Raw genomic sequence first — 10,332 nt, forward strand, 5'->3', positions numbered from 1 at the left:
TTAAAATAAAACGAACTTTATTAATTCTGAATGTGTATTATTACTGTCCACATATTTCCTTCTCAACATACCCTGGGAAGGAACACACTTCTCCCAACGAGAGAACAGTTCGTTGATATCGAGATTGTAGGATGTTTGACTTTGTTAACGGAGCCACAACCTCACCCCTGTTTGTTCTGATTCATCAATATGAAAGCCAAGTCCTCGCACGTGTCCTTTAAGTTTTTGAAACAGATGAAGATCGAATGGGGTCAAATCAGGACTGTATGGAGGATTGGAGCATTGTTGCAGATATTGCAGCGCTCGTGTTTGGTCTGGCATTGTCATGTTGTAGCAGAGGGTGCTCCATATTTGGAAAAACTCTTCGAATTGGTGCACTGAGTTTTCTGAGGCGTTAACGCCGACATAGTTACGTTACATACCGCCATTTTACACGCTACAATTCCGAGATTCTAGCGACAAAGGGTTGCAGCTTATGTTGGTGAAGCCGGAAAGTCGTCTGAGTAATATGTATGATATGTAATACCTCAATAGATATTGAGAACAGAATAAAAAAATCGGCGGCATTGCTTTTCAGTACGCCCTCGTATTTTCTGAAATATTCTGCAGAATCAGCAAAATTTAAAGCGAGGCACGTTTAATTCGAATAGACAGAAATGTCAAGAAATTTTTAGAAGCTGGTGTAACAGGTGTTCGCTCAGAGAGAAAATAAATGCGCATACAGGCGATACGAGCTTCAAAAGGCGTACGCACCCGTTTACCCGTTGCCGCCGGCGAAGTCAGCAGGGGACCGCTACTGTCACAGGTGACTCATTTACCTTTCCAACATGCGAGAAAATACCGCTGCTCGAGTTGCGCAACAGGGACAGGCCTGGGCAGAACAATGGGAAATTATCGGTAGCGCGCTGACTCAGACGGCCGGAAGTGCGCGACGCGCCACACGGCTGTCTCATCCCGCTCGCTAACAAAGAGCCACGGTCTACTCTCCTAACTCACTGCCACATTTCATTGTTCAGCTTAATCCTGAAATATTCCTCCGAAACGATGTTTTCATGTAGTGACCGCGCTCAGTTTTTAGATCGATTGTCTTTACAGTTAGTGAGTGATAAATACATCTTTTAAGTTGAGCAAGAAGACGGGCTGTTCAGTTATGTCCCCACTCATGATGAATCTCATTCATCCATTTCATCTTTCAGCCTGCCTTATTCTTTGTATTCATGGAAGCCGCGCTCCGACCAGAGTTTCTGTCACAGTGTTACGAAAGGTTTGAGTAATCTTACACTTTTGCAGTTTAAAGATGTATATTCTTGAATTCAAAACCAGAACGTACACAACGAAGCAAGTCTGGAAGTAACGACTTGGACCACAGGTGCGAAAATAAAGTTTTTTTTCTCCCATCTGACTCATAGGAAACCAATGCGGTGGATGACAAAATGAGTCCAGTATAAGAAAGCACTTCGTAGGAAAAGAAAGCGATTGGCGACAAATTACGTCCAGTACGTGAAACTGTTTCCGTGAACCAGTTTTCCGATCCACCTCAAATCTTCTTGGCATCAGAAAAGAGTGGACAGAACATATGACACAATATGGAACGGAAGTCAAAGCTGATGTACTGTTTCGTAAGTACACATATATTCTAAAAGAAAGATAAATTGTTTAGACGGCTGTCGCTTTATTTATAGGTTTGTAATTCGTCAATCTGACAGACGATGTATGTACTTATGCAGTTGGTTTACATTAACTTATTAACCTCGTGTAATTTGCAAGGAATATGTGATACAGAAGATTTATGTAAAACATCCACAATGATATCTTCTTCCACTCGTGAGTTTTCATTTACTTTAGATAATATAATGCACACGTATTTGGACTACTTTATTACGTTAGTTATGACATATTTAATGTGAACTCAACGTGTTTTTTGAGAAATGTTTTAAAAATAATCTATTATGCTATTATAATGAGGTGTAAGTCAGAACCCAAATGCAAACGCTGTAATAGATGCACGCTTCAAGATGCGCATATAAAAAAGACAATAATTAAGTATCTCAACGTCCTACTACTACAAACTCCTGATTCTGAAATTACCACAGAACAAAAACTAGTCGGACTAGGAGAAAATGCTAATACTATATGAAGATAATGGGGAAAAGTAGAAGAAGACAACTGCGAGGAACATGGTTTATTACAAAATTTTTGAAATTGATGAAATCATTGAAAATGTGTGAAAAATCCTTAAATATGTACAGTTTGACATCGTGAAGTTATATGTGTGAGATAAGTGGGTTATGGACCAGCATTCCAGAAAACTGTTCCTATTTGAGAATGTTCCTAGCCATATTTGCACTGCCTGTATTTTAAACTGCGGGTTCCCGGGTTCGATTCCCGGCGGGGTCAGGGATTTTCTCTGCCTCGTGATGACTGGGTGTTGTGTGTTGTCCTTAGGTTAGTTAGGTTTAAGTAGTTCTAAGTTCTAGGGGACTGATGACCATAGATGTTAAGTCCCATAGTACTCAGAGCCATTTGAACCATTTTTTTAAACTGCATGTGTGCAACGAAACTAGTTACAAATATGTGGGTACAGAATATGATAAGTTAAAATAGTCACCAGTGAACAGTTGTAAGGCGTCATAATTGTGGTTAAAGGTAGGTTACTCGGTGATGGAGAGTTGCGACTTAGAGCGTACAGCGAAGCGGTGTAAAGTATTGCTAGACATTTTCGACATGCACATCGCTTTTATATGTTCTAAATTTAAAGATAAAACATAACAAACAACATTTGCATCCACCCAAATATCCATATCCATACACATTTGTTAAAATATATAAGGGGCAGCCAAACGAAAACGAGACAGATGTAAAAAAGTAAATGAATTGTTTACTGGTTCAAAAATAGTCGCCGTAACTTAATTGATTTATCCCATTCAGAGATAAGACGATCGACGCCTTCACGGAAAAATTACGGCGGTTGCCTACGGAACCATGATTGTACCGAGGCGTGCACCTACTTGTCTGAAGCAAAACGACAGCCACAAATATCTTTTTTTCAGGGCTCCAAAAATATGGAAAACCCATTAAGAGAGATCGGGTCTTACGGTTGAAATGGCTCTAAGCACTATGGGACTTAACATCTGAGGTCATATGTTCTGGAAACTTAGAACTACTTAAACCTAAGGACATCACACACATCCATGCCCGAGGCAGGACTCGAACCTGCGACCGTAGCAGCAGCGCGGTTCCGGACTGAAGTGCCTAGAACCGCTTGGCCACAGCGAGATCGGAACTGTAATAGAGGATGTGTAAGGGCATCCCAGTGAAACTTCCCCAGCGTGGTCGAAACAACCTCGGCAACATGTTGACCCGCTCCCTGCTGGAGTTTCACTGTGAAGCCCTTACACATCTTCTGTACAATCCCGATCTCTCTCCAGGGATCTCCCTGAAGGAAGAAATTCGTGGCCGTCTATTCGTTTCAGAATAGTAGCTGCACGCCTGGGTACAATCATGGCTCTGTAGCCAACCGCAAACATTTTTCCAGGAAGGCATTGACTGTCTTGTCTCACAGTGAGATATTAACAGCTATGGCGATTAATTTTGAAATAATAAACATGTTCCTTACTTTCCTCAATTTGTCTTGATTTCATTTGAATGCAACTTATACATATAAATTATGTTTTGTTATGTACTGTCAAAATACAATTCCATGTCAAATATAAAACCATACATCAGGACTATGTGACCACCTGGTTAATCTCGACGAATGAATAGACTTGATATCCATCCAATAACGTAAAGCCTCTTTCAATGAGAACAGCTGTAGCCACACACGTTTCATAGCACTATATACAGAAATCCTTACTGTCAAGGGCGTTACCACCGGCCGCTGTGGCCGAGCGGTTCTAGGCGCTTCAGTCTGGAACCGCGCGACCGCTACGGTTGCAGGTTCGAATCCTGCCTCGGGCATGGATGTGTGATGTCCTGAGGTTAGTTAGGTTTAAGTAGTTCTAAGTTCTAGGGGACTGATGACTTCAGAATTTAAGTCCCATAGTCCTCAGAGCCATTTGAACCATATGAGGACGTTACCCTATATACCTTCATGTATTCTGTGCAATCCACTATACAGTGTGTGATGATCTCTACATTACCAGTACTATGTGATTTTATACCAAATTCTGGTGGCGTATTGAGCGACTGTGGCTGTATCTCGGTACGCACTAAAATTTTACCCAATAGGGTTTTGAGACAACAACGCCGCCATTCTTCCAAGAATCCCCATTTAAGTTCCCAGAGCAGTTCTGTTACACTTTCATAAAATCTTTACCGACCTGTTACGATCCTCTCAGTGCGGTGTTAAGCTCGTTCTTTGTTTGCTCTGATGTCTATTTCAATGGCGTCTAAATGCTGGGCCAATGGCCTTGTCCCAGTGGCAACATGAGTTCCCGTCTGACGACTGAAGTTAAGTGTTGTCAGGGTTGACTAACACTTGGATTGGTCTCCGTCTGGGACTACCGAGTGCTGTTGTCAAGCGATTTATACTCAGCCCGTATGACGCTAATTGAGGAGCTCCGCGCGAAAGTCGGGGTGGTCCCATTGGAAATGGCGCGGCCGATTTCCTTCCCCATCCTATAGTAATCCGAACTTGCGCTCCGTCTCTAATGGCCGCACTGTCGACGGCATGTTAAACTCTTAATCTTCCTTCCTCCCTTCGGACCTTGATGTTCGTGTACAATTTTTACTCCTCAACTTCTCTCCATTGTAAAATTGACGACTTCATGATTCCTCAGAATGTGTCCTATTATCTGAACCCTTGTTTTAGAGAGATCATGACATAAAACGTCTTTTTTGTCAAATCGAATCAGTACCTCCTCATCAGTTATCCGATATCCCAACTAACAGTCCTCTGCAGCATTATATTTCAAAAAGTTCTGTTCTCTTCTTGTCTGACTTATTTAGTAGTCGCGCTTCAGTCTCGGTTTCATATCATCTCTACTTCAAACCTCGTCAGTTTCTTTTGGTAGCAAAATAACGGAACACATATTCTTCTTTTAGTGGCTCATTTCCTCATTTAATTTCATCATCATTACCTGATTAAATACGACTACATTCCATTACCCTTGGTTTAATTTAGTTCATGGTCATTTTATACCCTCTTTTCAAGACTCTATCCATTCTGTTCAAGTGTTCTTCCAAGTGCTTCGCCGTCTCTGATAGTCTGATAGAATTACAAAGTAATAAGTAAATTTTCAAAGTTTTAGTTTCTTCTCCCTGAACCTTAACTCCCTTCGCAGATTTCTCTGCAATCCCTTCACAGCTTGCTCAATGCAGAGACTGCATAACAATGGAGACAGGCCAAAACTTTGTCTCACTGTCCTTCTACTCTCATAACTGTAGTCTGATTTCTAAACAAGTTGTAGATAATATTTGACTCCATATGTTTATGTTCCTGCTACTTTCAGAATTTAAGAGAATGTATTCCAGTCAGTAGCTTCAAATTCTCTTTCCGTAACTGCTGTAAACATAGGCTTGCCTTGATTTGACCAATTTTCTAAGTTAAGTCATAGCGTCATTACTGCCTCACATACTCATGTATTTCCCGGAAACACAAATTAATCTTAACCGAAATCGGCCTCTACCAGATTTTCACACAGTTCTGTAAATAATTCTGTCAGTGTTTCGCAAGATTGATTCATTAAACTGATAGTTCGATAATATGCACATCAGTCGACACACGCCTTCCATAAAATAGAAATTATTAAATTCTTCTAGGAGTCTGAAGATATTTCGCTCGTTTTATACGTATATATTGTACACTGGGTGGAATATTTTTATCATGACTGGCTCTCTCAAGAATCTCAATAACTCTGAGGGAATTTCATCTACTCCAGGGGCCTGGTTTCGACTTATATTTCATTGCTCCATCAAATTATTCTTCTAGAATCATTTCTGCCATCTCATCTTCATTTACTTTCTCTATCGTTTCTACAACATTGTCTTCAAGTACATTTTCCTTGTATAGTTTTTCTATTCATGGTGTTTCGAAACAGTCTGAAAACTTTGTACGGGTGAGGCTGGGTAGGTTGTGCTGAGAAAAACTTGTTAAACAAAACTTTCGATACATTCTCCATTTCCGAGTAAATTAGTATTGAAGCCATATGAGTGCTTCCTTTGGCTTCCTGAAAACGAGCAAGATAGCAGTCCAAAATTGCACATGCGACGGTAGTAAGGATCGAACGCGAGCCTCAGTCTAGGCATTCTCCTGCGCTATCATTAACGCTGTGAGAACAGCTGACACCAATTGTAACTGGTTGGATCGCTTGAATATAAGCGAGCTACGGCCTGGCTGGCTAACTTCATTGCTACTTAAGTCGGTGGTGGCGCAACGTATCGAATTATTTCCTTAACAATTATTTATCAGCACAACCTACCCTGTAACATAGTTACAAGCTTTTTAGATGTTTCTCACCACTCTGTATATACCTTTCACCATTCAGCTTTCCTTCTTTGTTTAATATCGATTCCTAACATGGCCCCTAAACATTTAAACGATGAGATATGCTCCAGATGTTTACCAGCAATCTTGTAATCAAATACTTCATGGCTATTTCTCTTTATTATATGAATTATTTTGCCTTTATTCATTTCTAAACCGTGCTGCCATTCACTGAATTAAGATGAAAATATTGTCCAAGTGTTTCTACATTTTCTTACTTCAGTATAAAACAGCGTCTTCACTCAACAATCTGATAGTCTTGCTGACAAATTAATAAATCGTTTAAATTTATTGAGAAAACTATCTGAATACCCAACACTGCCTGCATACGCTATGTGATCAAACGTATTCGGACACCTGAATGAAAATGACTTGCAAGTTCGTGGCGCCCTACATCGGTATTGCTGGAATTCAATATGGTGTTGGCCCACCCTTAGCCATGATGACAGCTTCCACTCTTGTAGGCATACGTTCAGTCAGGTGCTGGAATGTTTCTTGGGGAGTGGCAGCCATTCTTCACGGAGTGCCTCACCGAGGAGAGGTATCGATGTCAGTCGGTGAGGTGCAGCATGAAGTTGCCGTTCCAAAACATACCAAAGGTGTTCTATAGGATTCAGGTCAGGACTCTGTGCAGGTCAGTCCATTACGGGGATGTTATTGTCGTGTAACCACTCCGCCACACGCGGTGCATTATGAACAGCTGCTCGATCGTGTTGAAAGATGCAATCGCCATCCCCGAATTGGTCATCAACAGTGGAAAGCAAGAAGGTGCTTAAAACATCAGTGCAGGCCTGTGCGGTGATAGTGTCACGTAAAACAACAGAGGGTGCATGCCCTATCCATGCAAAACACCACACCATAACACCACCGCCTCCGAATTTTACTGTTGGCACTACATACTCTGGCAGATTACGTTCACCGGGTATTCGCCGTTCCCACACCCTGCCATCGGATCGGCATACGGTGTACCGTGATTCGTCACTCCACACAACGTTTTCCACTGTTCAATCGCCCAACGCTTACGCTCCTTACAGCAAGCGAGGCGTCGTTTTGAATTTACTGGCGTTCTGTGTCGCTTATGAGCAGCCGTTCGACCATGAAATCCAAGCTTTCTCACACTTCCGCCTAGCTGTCATAGTACTTGCAATGGATCCAATACGCAATTTGGAATTCCTTTGTGACGGTCTGGATAGATGTCGACCGATTACACATTACGACCCTCTGCAACTGCCGGGCGGTCTCTGTCAGTCAACACACGAGGTGGGCCTGTACGCTTTTGTGCTGTACATGTCCCTTCACGTTTCCACTTCACTATCACAGCGGAGCCGGCCGCGGTGGTCTAGCGGTTCTAGGCGCTCAGTCCGGAGCCGCGCGACTGCTACGGTCGCAGGTTCGAATCCTGCCTCGGGCATGGATGTGTGTGATGTCCTTAGGTTAGTTAGGTTTAAGTAGTTCTAAGTTCTAGGGGACTGATGACCATAGATGTTAAGTCCCATAGTGCTCAGAGCCAAGCCAACTATCACAGCGGAAACAGGGGACCTAGGGATGTCCAGGAGTGTGGAAATCACCGTACAGACGTATGACGCAAGTGACACCCATTCACCTGACCACGTTCGAAGTCTGTGAGTTCCGCGGGGCGACCCTTTCTGCTCTCTCGCTATGTCTAATGACTACTGAGGTCGTTGATATAGAGTACGCGGCAGCAGATGGCAGCAGAATGAACCTAATATGAAAGAAGTATGTTTTTGGTTGTGTCCGGATACTTTTGATCACATAGTGTATGTATTTATACTAATTCTATTAGTCCACTTCCTCCTTCCTCTTCTTTGTGACTTCAGATTTGCGATGACGACGGTTCAAACCTACATCCTGATTTAGGTTTTTCGTGGTTTCCCTAAATCGCTTCAGGAAAATTCCAGGGTGGTTTCTATGAATGGGAAAGAGCAGTTTTCTCCCCCAGCCTTCGGTAACTCGAGATTTTTCTCCATCTCTAATGACCTAGTTGTCGACGAAACGTAAAACACTTATCTCCTCCTCCTCCTCCTCCTCCTCCTCTTTCTGGAAGTCTCTCCACACATGCTTCCACCCTCTCCCTTTGTCCACCTCTTCCACCACCCACTCTGTCCATATCCTCCAGCCCCTCTCTCTGTTCATCTGCTGCTCCCCTCTCTCTCTGTCCATCTGCTCTCCCCCCCAGTCTGTCTGTCCATCTCAGTGTGCGATTTGTGCTTTTACTAGTGGGGGGGATGTCTTACGGGGTTAGTATAATTACATATGTTACTAGCTTGGACCGTGGCGTTACCCATGGTTAAACAGTTACTTATAAATAGATATTAATGCCGAAACTCACTATTCACGCGTATGCACTATCATAAAAGCCATCCCTTGTTATATATCTAAAAGTACATTATAGGTAAAGCTTATTTACAAAATCATCTACATACAGGTATGTATTCAAAAAGTAAAGGCACATTTGTGAAAAGCTGTACTTATTCTGATGATAGAAAACTGAAACATGCGTTATTTTTCTACGTAACCTCCCTGGACTTCAATGCAGTTTTCACGACGTTTTACGACTTCTTTCTTTTTTAAATCATCAGAAAATACGTTTTTCGGTTGCATCTGTAACCAATTTTGCACCGCAGCAATGACGTCTTCATCACTTTCAAATCTTCTTCCCTGTAGTGCTTCCGTTAAGGGTCCAAACATGTGAAAATCACTTGGAGCCAGGTCTGTACTGTATGGTGGATGTTCCAGCACCTGGAATCTCAACTCCTTTATTGCGTCGGCTGTCCGTTTGGCAGAATGTGGGCGAGCGTTATCTTGCTGCAGGATGACACCTCTTCCACGACGTTTGGATCTGATTGCAGGTTTTAGTTTCGTACGCAACACATCAAATCCACCATACAATACAGACCTGGCTCTAAAGTCTCATTTATGCTGGGGCGACGTCTTGCAACATTGTGGCATGCTACGGAAATGTGGCGTACGTTGCTGGCGGCAGGTTAATTTATACCAAAGCAATGCCACACGTGTGTCGGACGTGCAGTATAAAGGATGATAAAGTATCGCAGCGGCAGCCTACTTAGTACTTGCACATGCAGCTAACACTGGAAATGAAAACCAAAGGAAAAGAAAACGATGGTGGAAGATAAGAGTATTTGAAGAAGGTCCACGAAATAGTATCCTAGGAACTAGAAGCAGACGTTGGTGCGTTATTTAGTAATGTGTGCTTTCGTCCCAGGCGCGTTAGTCCCCGCCATGCCGTTGCCAAAAGGTGGCCTAACGGTAAATGTTCGCACAGGTACCGGGCCGGTCACCACCCTGTGTCAGGGCCCGGGGTGGGAACTTCAGCCCCCAGCTCACCCAACTCTGCGGTACGACTGCTGCGGTATGACTGCCACACTACTTCCCTCGCAAGCTCACGGATGACGCACCTTGACGAAAGCAACAATGACAACATGAAGAATAACGATCTAGTTCTAAATGTTTTGAAATGCTTAACTACTACATAACAATTTTTCAAAATTAATAAGCAAACATATTAATAGTATTAAAAGTAAGACTGTATTAAAAACTTTCAGTGTTCGGCTCCACAAATTTAAATTATATGTAAAGTTTTACTCCAGTGCGTGGGAAATAAACTAAACCTAGAGGAGGGGATGGTCTGATGCAGAGGGGGGGCGGGGGGGAAATCCCCCATCCCCCCCTGCAAATCGCACACTGGTCCATCTGCTCATCGCCATCTGTCCGTATGTCCTTCTCCTGTATATGTTCTTCCCCTCTGTCTAACCCCTATGTCCTCCTCTAAGTTCATCCTCTCCTGCCCTGTATGTATCGTCCTC

The sequence above is a fragment of the Schistocerca cancellata genome, chromosome 4 (genome assembly GCF_023864275.1).
Source record: "Schistocerca cancellata isolate TAMUIC-IGC-003103 chromosome 4, iqSchCanc2.1, whole genome shotgun sequence".
NCBI classification, from domain to species: domain Eukaryota; kingdom Metazoa; phylum Arthropoda; class Insecta; order Orthoptera; family Acrididae; genus Schistocerca; species Schistocerca cancellata.